The following is an 18,397-nucleotide window of genomic DNA, read 5'->3' as shown; positions in this document are numbered from 1 at the left end:
GTTTTGTTTTTCCCAAAAGGGATGACTATGCATTTTTTGGCATTTAGCTTGAGGCCATGACTTTGACACCAAGTGTCTGTCTCAATAAGGCCTTTTTGAATGATGTCCATATCAGCCGGAGAGTTAATTATGGCTCCCAGTTTGCAGTCATTGGCGAACTTGGTTAGCCATAGTCCTCCTGTGTTTGCCTGTACTTCTGAGAAATATATGCCGAACAGTAGGGGTCCCAGATCCAAGCCTTACAGGACACCACTTGTGACTGGTTTAGAGTCAGACCTGGAGCCTGCTATTCTTACCATGTGAGTTCTGTCTGTAAGCCAGTTGACAACCCATCTTTTGACGTAGAAGTTTATGTTCAGGCTGGTGAGTTTTTCTATAATACCCGAGTGAGGAATGGTGTTGAACGCCTTGGCGAGATCAAGGTAGGTTGTGTGAACCACCTTTCCCTCGTCTATGGCCTGTCTCGAAGAAGTCAACCAGGTTTAGTAGGCATGATCTGCCCTTAACAAATCCGAACTGGGTTGGGTCAAGTGTTTGGAGATTCCCAATGTCTTTGTTAATGAGTTCCATGATGATGCGCTCCATAGCCTTGCAGACCAAGCTAGTCAGGCTTATGGGGTGATAGATACCAGGGTCAGTTGTGGCCCCTCCTTTGTGGAGCAGAATAACCGTTGCTGTGCACCATTCTATGGGCATGTAGCCTGTGGAGAGGCTGAGGTTGAACAGTGTGTTTAGGTGGGGGATTAGTTCATTCTGTAGTTCGTGAAAGACGCAGCCTGGGACATCATCTGGCCCCACTGATGCTGTGTTTTTGGCTTTTGAAAGAGCTGTTTTCACCTGTGCTTCTGTGATTTCTGGGATACTACACTTTTCCGGTATTGTTGTGGGCCCTTTTGAAGGTGAGAGGGAGGTGAAGTTTGCACTGAATCTATCTGCCAGGATGTTGGCTATATCAGCAGGTTCAGTATATTTTGTGCTATTTTGCACTAGCTCATAGCATATCTGTGAGTTGCCACTTAGATTCTTGACATAGCTAAAGAAGGCTTTGTGGTTATCTTTCGAATCATTGGCTATTTTTCTTTCAAAGTTAGCCTTAGATGATTTTATGAGGGACCTTAGATTCTTACTGATACTGATCAGGGATGTCTTTCCTTCTTGGGATTTGCTTTTTTTCTGAACTAATTTCCTCCTTCTGTTGTATAACCTGTTTATGACAGGGGTCCACCAGACGGGGAGTGAGTCTTGGTTTTGCTAGGGATGGCACGATCCATGCATCCTTGTAGGTGCTCATAGAGTGCAATTGTAAAGGATTTTGCATCTTGGGCAGTGTTATCCTTTAGCGTGGGGGCTGTGAAACTTACCACCTCTGCCTTAAGTAAGGTGAAGTTTGCTTTAGAAAAGTTTTTCACTGTGGTTTCCTTGGTTGGGGATGGTGGTGGGGTGTGGACATCCAGGGTGATTAGTTTATTGTCTGATCTAACCAGGGATGGGTTGACCTCCGGTACGAAACACCTGTCGCCCATGTTGGTGATAACCAGGCCCAATATGTTGTGGCCTCTGGTAGGGGAGTTTACCAGCTGATCCAGAGCATTTGAGTTAATAAATTCCAGGAAGCGCTGAGCCTGGGAGTTTGTACTCAAGTAGTTTTCCCAGTTAATGGTAGGGTAATTGAAATTGCCCAATATCAAGGTGTTCAGTAGGACCTTCATGTTTTCCAGTGTCTCCAGAAAGGTGGAGTGGTGGCCCTGGGTCATGGAGGGTGATCTGTAGCAGGCCACAATTTGCATTGCAGATTTGACCAATGTTAGTTGCACATGGATGATCTCAGAGGTATCATGCTGCGCCACTAACCTGGAGGTGTGAGTATCCTTGATGAATATGGATACACCCCTTCCTTTTGTGTTTCGGTCCGTGTTCTGTGGCCGAAATGTGTGGTATGAGTTGTAGCCCAGTAGTGCTGGAGTGCTCTCTGGAGCCTTGAACCAGGTTTCAGTTACTGCACAGATGTTGACATTCTCCATACTTAGGAGTGCTTTGAGCGCATGCATTTTGAGGTTTAAACTCCTGGCGTTGAGTAGCATAACCCTCATTTTTTTACTTGTGCTGTTTATGGTGGTGGGTTTAAATTTTGAGCCTTGCCTAAAAAAGGCCCCCTATGGGGTCAGCAAGAGCCTTGGCCAGTATTTAAAAGCCAAGGGCTGACAGGTGCAAGCCATCTCTTGCGAAGCAATGTGGCTTGTCGAGCATGTCATCCCAGGCTGACAGATACTGGATCCCCTTTGAATGACACCAGAAGCTTAGCCAATTGTTGAAATTGATCATTTTTTCTTTATACTGAGGTATCATTCTTGATAAGGGCAGGATGCTACACAGATTCAGGGTCATTCCTGCCTGGGCTATATGATCAGAGAGCTCTTCCATGTCTCTTTTCATGTAGTCCAGGGAGGTACATCACAGTTCATTCACACCAACATGAACAATGACAGAGTCATAGTTGTACTTGTTCTGGAGTGACCTGAGTGCTTGTGTTACGTGGCGGATTCCAGCTAACAGTAACCTTCTCCTTGTCCAGCCTAGTGAGTGGGGCGTCAGTGTGCCTGACTATTGAATCACCTATTACTAGTGTGTTAGGTATGTTATTTTGCCTTAAGGGCTGTGATTGTGCGGCACATTGATTTCGTGTTTTATGTGTTGTCTGGTTTGTGATGGAAGGTGCACGTTTTGTGGGTGACTGCTTTGGAGCTCTCTGATGTTTTTGCAGGTTTTTATTTAGAGCCTCCAAGTATGATTTTGTGTATTTATGTGTATTTTTTGCCAGTGCTGGTTTAGTAGGTCTATGTGTGGCTGGAGGTGTGGTGCAAGTGTTAACCTTCTCCTCATGACTGTCTGTTCCAGTCTTGAGTGGAGAAACCTTAGCCTCCAGTTTTGCTGTACAACTGCATCTCTCGCATATGTTAGTGTTTTGTGATAGGAGGAGAGAGGGCTGCCTGTGTACATGAGGCAGTTGTAACATTGCCTCAGGATACGCAGATTCACCAGCTGGACTGAAGAGTACACCTGAAGTTGCCCTTTGGTCATGCCTGAATAGTAGGATGAGCTGCTTAGTCGCTTGGTTGGTGAGGGGTGGATAAAGAGCCTTGCCCTGCTCGGCAGTGAAGTGTCGGGGTATATTAGTGCTTGCTATTAGGTCTGAGCATGTGCTGGACTGTAGGATGCTTTTTGAGTGCTTAGGTTGAGAGTTAGACTGGTTTCAAGTGAAAAACTGAAGAGGAGACTTAGTGGAGCCGGGAATAATTTAACCCTAGCTAACCGGTGCTGCCCAGTGCACAAAACTGTGCAAATGTGGTTTTTAAACTACTAACTTCTAGGCTGGAACCACTCCTCCCGGGACAGATGGCTGCTCAAAGTTCCCCTCTCTCACAGGTGAACAGAGAAATGTCCCTCTATCCAAGTAAGGTATGGGCAACTCAGAAACTTGTAACACAGCCTGAATTCAGCACTAGCCTGAAAACTGGACTATACTAGCTTAGAAAGGCAGGAAACAAGATTTTTTTTGAAAAGATAAGTAAAAAAACAGTAAAAAGTACACTTAAAACAGCTTTAAATGACTACAAGCGATCAGAAAAGGCTATCGCACTTTAGTGTGTAGCCTACAACAGTTAAACAATTTATTTAAACAAAAAAAAAACTTTTTTAAAGTGCAGGCAGTCAAATGGGTACAATATGCGAAAATAACAAGCTTTTAAATCACATTAAGTGCTGGAAAAATCAGTGTTTAGGAGGAAACAGTTAAGTACAGCAAGAAAATACAGAAAACTGATACTCAATCACTCCAAAGTCTCTCTTTTAAGCTAGAAGGCTTGTATCAGTTTAAGGCTTTCTAGTGTTTTCCAGTAGGTTAGTTACAGGAAAGATGGGAAACAAGCACAGATGTGGTCTTTTAAACCAGAAAGTTGAAAGACAACTTCCCAAATGATCAATAAACTACAATTCCTGGGCAAAGAACCACTCCTCTTGTGGTTAAACAGGCTACCTAGTACTTACCACTCCCACTGATAAGCTAGAAGGCTGCACTCCAACACAAAGGCTTGGCTCAGAAGCTTAGAAACAGTCCTGGATATAGCAAATCTGTACCTGGACTAGACTAGTTATGGGAAAGGTGGGTATCAAGTGCAAACACAGGCTTTAAAACCAGAAAGTTTAGAGAGATGGAAAAAACTGCCCAAACGGCCAATAAACTACAATTTCTGGGCCAGAACCATTCCTCTTGTGGTAGATAGGCTACTTAGTGCTTACCACTTCCACTAATAAGCTAGAAGGCTTCCCTCCAACGCAGAAAGGCTTGCAGGGCTCAGAAGCTTACCAACAGTCCTGGATACAGCAACTCTGTATCTGGACTAGGCTAGTAACAGCAAAGGTGGGAAACAGCGCAAGTGCAGTTTTTAAACCAGAAAATTGAAAGAGATGGAAAAAAACTGCCCAAATGGCCAGTAGCTACAATTTCTGGGCCAGAAACTACTCCTCTTCTGGTAGATAGGCTACCTAATGCTTACCACTCCCACTGATAAGCTAGAAGGCTTCCCTCCAACAGAGAAAGGCTTGGGGGTTTAATAAAGATGTTTTTGTTTTAAAAAATCAGGAATAGAATAATTTATGTAATATTGCTTAGGTTATATGATATATAGCAATATATGTGAAGAATAATGTTTGTTGTGTAAATATACTTTCATTACTTTTATATGAATGTACATTTGCCTATGTCACAAGTGATAATTCAATAAAAGTGTTTGAAAAAAACTGAAATTTCTTTCATTGTAAATTGTATGCATCCTATCTTTATCTTATCTCTCAAACCGTATTGAATGTAATACCCATTTCTTTTAAACAATTTATGAAACATGTATTCTTTAATCCAGAGAATATTTTTAGATATTATAATAATATCTGCATATGTTATCAGAAATGCAATATCCTGGGGTCTCAATTTTTTTTCCAAACATATATCGACCACAATACAACCTGTAATATATAATGTTGTATACTTCCTCATGGACAGGGCAGTTGGTGGTGCTCACAACCTCACTCTGTTAAACTCAAACATTCAACTGTGCTCGATAAGGTACTTGTATTTTTACACAGCAAAGCTTCTAAACATCCTAGTGCTGCTAGGTTACTGGCCTCAAATTAACCTGTGAATCTTTGTGTCTATGCAGGCCTCCCAATATGTAGTAGCCCACCTGGCCTGCTGATGTCATCTACTATAACTTCAACTACAGTCTTGTATAAATCAGACTTGTGCTGAGGCTCTTGCTTAAAGTAGTGAGTTTTGTAATCTGTGTACTTAGGTATGTAGGAGTTCTGTTCTCACTGCGGTCAATGGTGTGTGTGTGTGTGTGTGTGTGTGTGTGTGTGTGTGTGTGTGTGTGTGTGTGTGTGTGTGTGTGTGTGTGTGTGTGTCTAGCCAGAACAGCAAGTGTGCATCCTGCAGTTATCATCCCATAAATTGACAGTATTTTGATACTTGCACCTGCCTACAGATCCATTTCAGGCAGGCCTCCCAACTTCTTCTTTCCAACATGCACTGCTGATGTCATCCACTATAAGTTGAATTGCAGCCATGTAAAAGTCAGACTTGTACTGTGGTGCCTGTGTAAATTACTGTATTCTATAGTCTGTGCACTTAGAGAGGAAGGGGTTCTGTTCACACTATAGTCAAATTGGTGTGTGTGTGTGTGTGTGTGTGTGTGTGTGTGTGTGTGTGTGTGTGTGTGTGTGTGTGTGTGTGTGTGTGTGTGTGTGTGGTGTGTATCTAGTCAGCTGAGTAGACATGCTATCTTATAGTTACTTCTCCAATGGCATGGTTTGCCAGTAACAAACCTACACATCCATTTCATGCAGCCCTCACAACCTCTTGTCTCCCACATGGTCTGCTAATGTCATCCTCTATAAGTTGAGCTGCAGCCATGTCAAAGTCAGACTTATGCCATGGTGCTTGTGTAAAGTATTTTGTTCTGTAGTCAGTACACATATATAGATAGAGGATCTGTTCTCACCACAGTCAAATGTGTGTGTGTGTCTCTAATTAGCAGAGTAGACATGTCATGCTACAGTTCCTTTTCCAATGGTATGGTTTGCCAGTATTTTGATACTTGCACAAGCCTACACATCCATTTCATGCAGCCCTCACAACCACTTATCTCCCAAGAGGCCTGCTGATGTCATCCACTATAAGTTGACCTGCAGCCATGTCAAAGTAATTCTTGTGCCATTGCACTTGAGTAAAGTACTGTGTTATGTAGTCTGTGCACTTAGATAGGTAGGGATTTTGTTCTTACTGCAGTCAACTTGGTGTGTGTATGTCTCTAGTCAGCAGATAGACATGCTATCCTACAGTTACTTCTCCAATAGCATGGCTTGCCAGTATTTTGATACTTGCACAAGCATTCATATCCATTTCATGCAGCCCTCAGAACCTCTTGTCTCCCACATGGCTTGCTGATGTCATCTACTATAAGTTCACCTGCATTCTTGTCTAAATCAGATGTGTGTCATGGCATTTGCATTAAGTACTGTGTTCTGTAGCCTATGCACTTAAATTGGTAGGATTTATATTTTCACTGCAGTCGAGTGTGTGTGTGTGTGTGTGTGTGTGTGTGTGTGTGTGTGTGTGTGTGTGTGTGTGTGTGTGTGTGTGTGTGTGTGTGTGTGTGCGTGTGTGTGTGCGTGTGTGTGTGTGTGTCTGTGTGTATGTGTGTCTGTGTTATTTGTTACATGACATGCCAGAGTGCATTTTATACCAGCATGTTGGACACTGTTATTAACATATTCTCAACAGACAATGCTGATGTCATCAGCTATATCAGATTATTGCATATAAAGTCATCTCACCAGGGCATGATCAGACACTAGTCTAGAGGCCAGGCAGACATCACCTTACCCAATACCAGACAGATTACAGTGACATGCTTTTTAATCTATCTACATACATCATGGCATGGCTTGTAGGCCTTGTGTTATCTTGATGAGAAAGCCGTGTGGTCTGTCCAGCTGTTGCATGTGTCTAGTAAGGTACATGCAAAAGAGAGCATTACACTGTACTGCTGTTCTGATGAGATTTCACTACAGTGTTGTCATACAATCCTGAGTTCTGAATGTGATAGCATGACTTACAATGTATACCATATGTTTGTATTGGAAAATCATTAAAGAGAAAAGTTAGAAAGTAATGGGACACATTGCAGTTTCCTACTTCATGAACCTTACAAGAAAATACACTATAAAGTAGGGAAATGATGATGCTATCCACTGTATAACTTGGCAAGGCAAATATAAGTGGCAGGTACATATATACTAAGCACTAATGTAGCTGTACACCATGTGCATCAGTCACAAACCTTTTGTATCCCTAAATCCAAAAAATAGAAAACAGGAATATGGCACAGTTAACATCACTTGCACAGAGTGTTGTGTGGGGGAAGCAGAAGGCCTAGGCTGACACAAAAGGTTGGTGAGTGTGTGTGAGTAAGAAAGAGAAGCAGGCAGGCTGAACCATGTAACGTGTGTCTGTGTGTGTGTGTGTGTGTGTGTGTGTGTGTGTGTGTGTGTGTGTGTGTGTGTGTGTGTCTGTCTAAAGGGATCCTTCATGTGAAAGTGGTGTGTGAGAGTCTGCATGAACACAGCCAAGCTCAGTGCTAGCTCCACATCTTGATGTGTCAGGCAGATGAGATCCATTTCATCGGTAACACAGCAGAGGCAGTCACGCATATCAGACCCTGACACATCTACAACCATGAGCATTTGTCTGGAGGTCCTTTCTGAGCATGCCTGTGTCTCCATGACAGTCCTAAACATATGTTGAGTGACACAGGGAGAGACACCTGCATCAGGTGAAGGAGGGACAGCAGGCCCCCTCCGAGCATCCCTATCAACCCTCCTGTGTGACACCTTACCTGCACTTTGGCTATTGCCAGGGTCAACTGGCACTGACGCCATAGTAGCCACACTTCCCTGATCAATGTTCTTGCCATCCACATATCCAATATCTGTGGGCTCACTGAACTGGGTAGGTGTAGACCTACTGGCTGTGTCCAGGGAAAATAAAGAGGGTGGCTGGATGTCAACTTCTATGTCAAATTCAACATCTGCACCCCCCCCCCGACTGTGTTTCAGTTTGGTCACCATCATCATCCGTGTCTGCTGAGACACTGACATCAGGTGGGACAGGGTCCACACTCCCACTGTCATGATCAACTGTAACAAAAAGGAATAAAAATATGAATACATTAATACCTGCACTACTATGGTGCAATATAGGTTAAACAACTAACAGTGCTGCACAACAAGCCTAAAATGACACATTGCGATTTTTTTTAAATTGATCTGCAGTACTGACATAAATTTATTTGGCTTACCATCTGCAGGAGGTGCATCTTGCTGGACTTCTGATGGCCCTGAAAGAAGAAGTTAAGTACGAGGTAAGGGCAACATCATCACATTTAACAGTAAGATGGAAGCAATACATGTAATCTTCTATATCTGCATTAACTCTACTTTCAACAAGAACGTGGCTGACAAGTTCAAACTAAGCTTATAACTGTAGCAATCCTCAGTCCCCCCCAGAAAAGACACGTGACACAGAAGTAACATTTATTTCAATTGTTTTACTATAGAGCAGTATTCAACTGGTTATATAATGAAGCCTGCCTGAACACTCCTCTTGGGACTCAGAAGGAGTGGTGCCCACGTCAAGGACATACTGTGGTCTACTCTGCTGTGAGGTCTCACGATGGAGGATATTCGCTAGGAACTCTTCACTGGGGGTAAGAGCTGATTCTCTAGCAGGCCCTCTCCTAGTACCCTTTGGTCTCGGGCAACTGCAGCTGCTTGCCTCTATGCAGTGGTAATCATGTCAGTGCCCCTGTGATGCACCTGTTCATGGGTTTGGCTGTGGGCGCCCACAGAACTGATGTTCTCAACAATATGCTGCATAATTGCAGCCTGTGTGCCATATTGGGCCGACCCCTTCCCAGCAGAAATATGTCAACAATGATGTTGTTTTCCACATTGCTGAATGGGGGTCTCTGCTTCACTGACATTGTGTCATAAAAGACAACAGAGTGATAATACACATAAGTATCACATAACTACAAAGTAACTATTTCCAGATAAAACAGTAAAGGTAGGCAGTCAGTAATACCCACTGGAAAAACATGAAACAGCCTACAGATGTGAAATACCAACAACTGGCAGTATGCAAAACAAGGAAAGTAACAAGAGCAACATACCATTGTTTGTGCCATAGCAATAACTCAGCTGTGCTTCCCTCCCTCCAAAAGAACAGTCTATTCTAGTTTATGACATGACAATAACTCTTCTTTGCTCCCATCACACACAAAATAACAGGAAAATGAACCATGTTGTTAATAAAACATCTTTGAAATGGTAAAAGTGCTTTCAAAGAACCTGTCCCTGAAACACTTGTATATATTTTTCACACAGCATTTTATTTTCATGTATTGTCAATTATGTGTACCTCTATAATGGCTTGACAAACAAGGCCATGCCATCAGTGCACTTCTAACTAATGCATACAGATAAAAGTGTAAAAACCTTTGCTTCATGGTATTCATAAATATATTCCAGCATATGCATTATGTAGGTAACAAAATGGGAGCATTCCTGCTGGAGTTCAACACTCCTCTGTAAAGATATCTTGTGAAGAAATACACTTCTGTGAAGTCCTGCAAACATGTAGCAAGTGTCCTCACCATCAGTTTGGCTAGCTACACATTTGCCTTTTTAAAATGGAGTAGATTATTAATGGATTGCATCTGTCTTAGCCTGTGTTTCAGAGATACTAATTACAGCATAAGCAGCTGAATTGCATTCTAATCAACCAATCTGGTGGAGCTATTCAACAAGTTATGAAGCATCAATGCTGTTTTTTCTTATGGATTTCAAAAGTTGTGGAGTACAGACACAGAAAGTCTACAAAGACAGAATGTTAGGAGCTGCTGATGCTTTAATCCAATTGTATATGCCAGAGGCTGCAGGCAATGCTACTGCTGCCAATAGGCTTAGGCCAAGACAGAGAAGATTGTTCATTCTACATTTAACTTATCACAAGATACATAACATAGACATTGTAGAGTGCTACACTGTGGACATGGACACACTACAGGAACTCTGCAACCTTTGCCGGCCTCAACTCAGTTACAGAGCCTTTACCTACCCATGTATTGGCTGGGTACTGCCTGCATGACAGTCAGCCCTGAACTAAGACTGTGGCAACTGCTGCATTTACAAGGTAAGTCCTGACCATGTACTGTATTGCATAATAATATTATATCATGTCCTTGTATTTCATCACTTGGTACAGTAAGCAAGTAAAAGGTGGGAGATTTGTATAGAAATTAATGTAACATGTGATAGCAGAGATATTTGACTTGTATGTGTCCATTAGTAAGTAGTAGGCCTCAGGCATAAAAGATTTATACATTCATACCTTTCCAAAGTACTGATGTTCATTGCATGCCCTCAGTTTAGCACCATATGTTTGTAATAGGAAATCATTACAGAGAAATATGAGAAAGTAATGAGACGCATTGCAGTTTGACTTCACAACCCTCACAAGATCAAACAGGCAGGATGCAAAACAAGGAGACTAACAAGAGCAACATATCCTTGTTTGTGCTGTAGCAGTAGCTCAGCTTGCCCCCCCCATCAAAAGAACTGTGTACCCTTGCATGTGCCATAACAGGAACTCACCTTTGCTCCCCCCTCCAAAAGAGCAGTTTATGCTTGTTTGTGCCATCCAACCTGCATTCATTTGATGGGAACTGAATATCATAGTATTCCCAGTTAATATCTTCACACATTGTAATGTAAATGAGATACACTGGCTTACACACTGCATGTCTCTGAGTACTGGTCAGATAACTGATGAATGACCAAAAATCACAGTAAGGAAAGACAGAGCTGTATATTTGCAAGCAATAATCATAACAGGTTGTGTGATTACTAAGTGCACTACATCCAAATATATTAAATGTACAAATAACAGTGTATGCCTTGATATCAGTATACATTCAGTTGCATTTGGTTATGTGAGGAATTACTTAATTTATTTGCTGCAAAGCTGTTTGTATGGCAAAGATGGATAAGGCACCCATCCTGTTTTCTGATGGTGCATTGGAGTGAGAGTTGAAATCCAGACCTATGTAGACATATCTCATGTGTGCTACCATTTTCTAATGTGTATGTCATAGATTGATTTCCCTCATTTCAACTATTACTCAGTTTTATTTTTTTTGGGGGGGCACTGTTTGTGCAATGTGCTGCTTAGCACAAATAGGTCTGGCTATGCTAATCTGGTTTGCATGTAGAGCAGTAGTGCACAAACTAATGAATGGTCCACTCAAGTAGAAGACAGGACCCAGACAGCCACAAACATAACCACAGAATATGTTTAGCCACAAATATAAACTGGATGCATTCAATTAATCCTATTGGCCATCACACAAACACTTTGCCCGCCAATGCTCACCCTCGAGTACCATGTTTGTTTGATGGTAATGCACAACATTGTTAAAATGTTGCAAAACCAAAAAGTGTGCACTCTCAGTAAGCGTGATACCTGTAATTTGTGGGAAAACATCATTCTACATTGGTCTTGATCTGTGGTAGGCATGGCAGGTATTTGTGGAGAGGTTTTGAAATTCCGTGCTCAAAGATGGGGTGCCCAGGAGTCCAAAGTGTTTGTTGAACTCCTAACAAATGAGCATGGGCCCAAGCTATTGCAGATGGACTATTGTAGTTCAGATTAGAAGCCAGAGGCATGGAATAGTCTTGCCAAGACTTTGACCACTAATACCAGTATCCCCCGCACTGGTGAGCAATGTAGAAATCATTGCATAGACCTCTGGATGAGGAATAGGAATACCCTCGAACATTGGATCGAGGAATGTAGGACTGCGGCTACCTCACAGATGTGTAAGTTTCACTTACAGAGACTACTTGTAAGAGCTGAAAGATGGATATAGTCAGGATTGGTATTCATAATGGTATTCTATTCTGCTTTTTTTCCACAGCTGTCACAGACCAAGAACTGAATGCACAACCACATGCTGCTAAATTGGTACTGATGCAAGAAGCATGTGGTACGTATGCATCCGAACAGTAGTGTTATTGTAGCATTAAAAGTAAAGACACCTTTTTTGTTTTTTTTTATACGGTTGTATCAATTTGAGCATGCATCTCTCAATTGTTAATAGTAAAAATATACAACACTATGTTTTCATCAATATTGCAAGGTAACGTCAGATCTCTATATCAATGACACAAATGGCCTGCTATAAAGTGTAATCAGTATAATTGGAAGATGCACATGGGTAATATAGGTATGCATCAAAGATTGCTTGCTGCAATATGTACTATAGTATGCATTTCTTATGAGCTGGGTAGTCTTTACAGTAAAAACGTTATTTGTTAGGAGTTGGTAACCTCAACGTAAAGGTAACAGAATAGAGTCGAATAATTGCATCAGTGCATTGTATGTCACATATGACTAGTCTAATATTCTTCCTTGTTTTTCTCTCACCCCAACCCTTATCTTCTCTCTCTCTTTTTTTCCTACAGCATAGCATTGTAGGCCAGCCCCACAGGATCCACTTGCCCCCACTCCACTGGCTACAGCACCAAAGCCCAGCAACCCAGTAGCTGCCCCTGTACTACCTGGCCTCTGAGGTAGTTCTGCCCTGCAGGATAGGCCAGTGGTTCCTTCATGTAGCAGTGGTAGAAGTGGTGATTTTACCAGCCACGATGAACTGCCAGGGTTGGTGCATAAGATTGTGCACCACACAGTTGGTGCATGCCTACACTGGATGGAGGCACTACTGTCCATCATTGTACTGAAAAACATGAGGAGACACGGATGTCAGACACTGCAGCCATTGTCACAGTGAGGTGACAGTGATGACAGTCCAGTGGGTGATGACTAAATTCTCACTGTCAACCAGCTTGACATCCATGGGTTTGCAATGTCCCCACCCTCATCCCAACCATGGTGTTAACCCACCTCTTGTGTCCTTCACCATCCCTGTGTCTAGTCTTGTATGGCCTGTCTGTCTGCTATTGCTTCTTCACCTTAAAAACAGCAAAAGAAGCAATAGGGAGCATGGTCTCACTGTGCAGGTTAAAAATTATTTAATCCAAACTTAAAACATCATATAAAAAAAAGAAAAATGCATATGCATATGGTCTTCCCAACATAAAATGCTGGACATTTCCTGCATCTAGCAAGAGATGCTTTCAGATGTGTCCTTGTATCATAGCCTACTAAACAAGGACATAGACTCTATTGTTGACAGAGTGAAAGCAGATTTATATGATTGTCTTATGTGTAGGGTTATTGCATCTGAACTGTATTGCATATCCGTGTGTTGAACATCCAATACTGGTCATTCAAGGATTACCCAAAATACATAAGCATTTGTATGACCTACCACTAAGACTGATTGTCTCAGGGAGGGGATTGCTTACTGAGGTACTTTCTATGTTGAATCACAGCTGAAACTGGTATTAGCTGCCTCTACTACTGTCTTGCAAGACACAAAGGATTTCTTGGAGTCTATATTTGTTTATGTAGATGATGTTAGTAAGTTTGATGATTACTTATTTTTGACATTAGATGTATGTTCACTTTTTACAACTACTCCTAATGACATAGGCTTGGATTTTGTTAGGTTGTATCTTAATGTCCACAGTACATATCCTCCTAGTATTCTTTCACTTATTGTATTGTTTATGGAATTAATATTAGACAAAAATGTTTTCATGTTTAAAGACATGTATTATTTACAAGATCTGAAGTGGCTATGGGCATGTCCTGTGCAACCTCTTATACAAACATAGTGATGGTGTTTTGGGAGACAACCTTTGTACTTAATAATCCTGACTGGTCAGAATATCAAGTACTACAAGGGATTTGTGGATGATATATGTCTGCTATGGGCAGGTACCTCTGATAGGCTGTATAAGTTTTTGGATTATTTACATTAATCTACTTGTTTTCTTAAATTCACTATGGTGTTTTCCAAGGATGGGTGGCCATGGTGGTGCAGTGGTTAGCATAGTCGCCTCACAGCAAGAGGTTCTCCAGTTCAGTCTTCGGCTGGGGTGTCTTCTGTGTGTAGTCTGCATGTCCTCCCTCTGGTCGTGTGGGTTTCCTCTGGGTGCTCCGGTTTCCTCCCATATCCCAAAGACATGCTGTAGGTGGATTGGACACTCTAAATTGGCCCTAGGCGTGAGTGCATGTGTGTGTGCCTTCCGTGGAAGGTTGGGCACTGGGCAGGCAACTCGACACCGTAAAACTCTACTGCCAATCATGAGCGGACAGGTGATCCGGTGTGGCGACCCCTTGCTAGGAAAAGCCGAATGAACAAGAATTTTGCCAAGGATGAAATCACTTTTTTACATTTTAAGCTGGTTAAAAGGACAGATGGTGTAGTTGTTAGTGACCTTGATAGAAAGACATGTAGAAAAAATATGTTACTGCAAAGGACCAGCATGCACCTGTGCTACACATTTAGGAATGTGGTTAAAGGACAGCCCATGCAATTTTTCAGGTTGATAAGTGATGAGCAACTATTTTCTCAAACTATGAGTTCTTTTAGAGATGAACTAATTGATAGAGGGTTTAAGGAAAGTGATATGACTGGTAAGTTAAAAGTGGAAGGAGGGGATAGGGGAAACAAAGGGCATCCCTATTTTACAAGACATTGTATGCAATATAATACTGTTGCATGTAGGGTGTTTAGGCACACACAGAATAGTAGTCGTAGATTATGTGTTACATTTACATCAGATTTGTCTCAGATTTGTAATATTGTGAGGAAGAACTGGAATACTTTGACAGTGGATAACAAGATAAGACAAACTGTTGATCAATTCTGTCTTTTAGTTTTAAAAATAAAAAGAATTTGAAATGTATTATGATCAAACATCAACCAAAAAGGTGACCTCACAGAGGATAGGCACTTTTAGCTGTAGAAAGTGTAGAATTTGATTTGCACTTACATTGAAAATGGGAATACTTTTCTACATCCAGACACTGGCAGGTTGTTTAGTTTTAATTTATACACTGTGTATTCAAGTAGGAATTTGTTATATATTGCTAGATGCAGGAACTGTCCAGCTTTTATGCTGGGAAGACCAACCACTCTCTCAGAGAAAGAATATGTGAACATGTCAGTGAGATTTGTAGGGGAATAACTACAAATGCACTGGCTAACCATATTAGCAGTACTGGTACAGATCATGTCTTTGCCTTTCAGGTCATACATTTAATGAGTTTTAATAGACATTTGGGTAACCTCAGGGATAAGATAGAGCAGCTAGAAATGCGCTGGATCATTACCTTGTAGTCTGACAAAGGCTATGGTCTTAATGAGTGTGTCTCTTTAAAGCCTCATTTGGGTTCTAGGAATTTGCATAGGTAATTCCTGATAGGTTATACAGCTTAACTGCATGTTTAAATCAGTTCTGTGTAGAAGTTACTAAATAGTCTGATGAAGCATATTTTTGTAGATGTGAAAGCACTGACCTTGTTTTATATGCATTTTTCTTTCTTTTTATATGGTGTTTTAAGTTTTGATTAAATAATTTTTAACCTGCACAGTGAGGCCATGTTCCTGTTTCCTTCTTTTGCTGTTTTTGTGATTTGTTTTGAAGTGGAGGACTGGTTAACTCGAGAAAAAAAACTTTTTTTCTCTGTGGATTCCTTCCTCACCTTCCCAACCTACCTTACCAGACATACCTATGTCCCTTCCCCAACATTCCTCTCTCTCTCTCTCTCAAAAAAAAAATGTTGTCTCATACATAGCTCTCCATTTCACATGTGTCTTCTTGACTCCCTTGATTTGGTCCAATTGGCTATACAGCATGATTGTGTTGTGGTCACCCTCTCTCTGTGGGGGGGTAACAACACCTCAAATTCAGCTAATATTCTGCATGATCATGTTTTACTGTTGAAGAATTGGATAGTTATGGTTCTTTCCTACCAGCCTCCTGCACATTCTCTGCCTCCTTTCACTTTGTTTTTCCCCCTGCTTGCTCCCCGCTTTACCACTTTGCTATCTTTCCCATTTCTTTTCTTTAAACATAATTGAACTATGGTGCACATCACGCACCAACCCATGGCAATGGCAAAAAAATACATATTACTCCACTGAATGCATGAACATGTGCTACCACACAGTCAGTTAATTAGCAGGTATATTTTACAGACTCCATACCAACTATCACTTTAGAATTTGGATTTATAAGTAAAAGTATTTGAAACTGTTATATACACCTGGATTCAAACTTAGTAACATCTGACCCCAAAAAGGAATGGATAAATGCATTAACAGATGTGCTACAGACTCACTTGAGTAGCAGATATGTTTCAGAGATCGAATAGTAAACAGCAGACTTAACTGTTGTTGCATAAACCTACTAATTAAGTGACTCTGCTGCAAGTATTAATTCACTTACTTTAGTGGTATATTACATTTTGGGGTCAGATGGTATTGCTTCTAAATACAGCTGTAGCTAATACATTGAACTACTGTCATATTAGCATTGCTAAGTGATGATGCGTGATGCACAACATCATGTACTAATGCTTTATAAAACTAAACGGATATCATACAATAATGCTTGAGTGGGAAGTTGGCATAATGGTTAAGGTGTTTACCTTAGAAACACAAAATACAGAGTTGGATTTTTGCATGGTTGGCTAGGCTTAAAATGGTCCACAAGAACAGTTAGCTAGTACTAATTTATGAACCCATGATTTATGTGTTGGGAGGTTGGCATAATGGTTAAAGTGCTTACCTTACAGACACAAGTTGCAGGATTCAAGTCTCATGTTGGGTAACTGGATAGGCTTAAAATGGCCCACAAGACCAGTTAGCCTAGTATGAACTTATGATGAAAGTGTTTAGCAAGTATTTTAAGGGTGGGAGGTTGGCATAGTGTTAAGGTGTTCACCTTATAGGCCCAAGTGCAGGGTTTGATTCTCACTTGGGGTAATTAGCAGGGATTGAAAAATGAACCTGAAGGACAATTAGCCTGGTACTAATTTAAGGACTGGGAGGTTGCTATAATGGTTAAGGTGTTTACCTTACAGACACAAAATGCAAGGCTTGATTCTTACATTGGGTAACTGGCTAGGCTTAAAATGGCCCACATGGGCAGTTAGCCTAGCACTAATCTATGAACCTATGAGCAAAACATTACTGGGGATCACACAATGATGCTTCATACAAAATTAATGAGGAAGATATGACATTGGTGATATGGGGAGCAAGCACAGGGGAGTACAAAGGGAAATCCTTGCTAAACTGTGACAGTTACTATGCAAAATATATCTGCTACTTAACTAACTTCATGGCAGCACATATTAATGCATTGTTGTTGGAGGAAGATGTTACTGTGTTCAAATATGGGTGTAAGGAATAATTTTATAAGTGTGTACTGTATGATACTTTAAAATAAATGTACTTACATTGCTGCCTGTGATGTCCGCACTCTGGGCCAGTAATCAAGGAGCCTGAATCCTCACCACTGATACTAGTGAGGGATGTTCTCTTGGAATACAAATGGATACACTCAGTATGTCCAGAGGCAGAGTTTTCTGCATCAAGCACAAGTCCCCTTTAGAGCACACAGGGAACACACTCAGCCCGGTGTCTGGATTTCTCCTTCTGACTCTCCCATGGTCCCCAGTAAGTCTCCCCACTGGAACAGCTGCAGAGTTAAGTCCTCAGCCGAGTGTCCAAACCAAGTCCTCCATCACTCCCTCTGTGAAACCAGTGCTTCATGTCCCTGCCCCAAGTAACTGACATACACACTGTCTGAGATTTAATTTTCACATGCACACAAACACACACCTGGGAAAGGCTGACACAGATTACCTGCTCTACCAACTTTGCCCAGACTATAAGGTAGATTCAGTGCCACCAGTTAGTTACTCTAGGGCTCTTAAAAGCGTATCCAGTTATACTCAGTGAAGTTAATACTAATACCATTGGTAATGCTGAGCAAACAGCCAGGCTTCAGGAGTGGCCACAGTTATCACCAAATAAATATATACAAATACTCTCAAAGCCTAAATACTTTCTAAAAGGACCAGCCACAATGAGAAGTTTAAATATATTTAATAATAAATACTAAAAAACATGAAAATAGGAAATATCTATTTACCGTAACTACCAGAGTTTCAGCCACAGGAAATATTAAAAATAACACAGCTGGAAAGATTCACACAGTTACAGAAAAACAGTACTTAACTAATCTCACTATATTTTCCTGACTAATCTAAAGAGTTACTATTCCCTGGTTCACTTAATAGAGC

Source organism: Protopterus annectens, chromosome 2.part0 (genome assembly GCF_019279795.1).
Source record: "Protopterus annectens isolate FY-2018-M chromosome 2.part0, PAN1.0, whole genome shotgun sequence".
In the NCBI taxonomy this organism is placed as follows: Eukaryota; Metazoa; Chordata; order Ceratodontiformes; family Protopteridae; genus Protopterus; species Protopterus annectens.
This window is presented reverse-complemented; position numbering follows the sequence as displayed.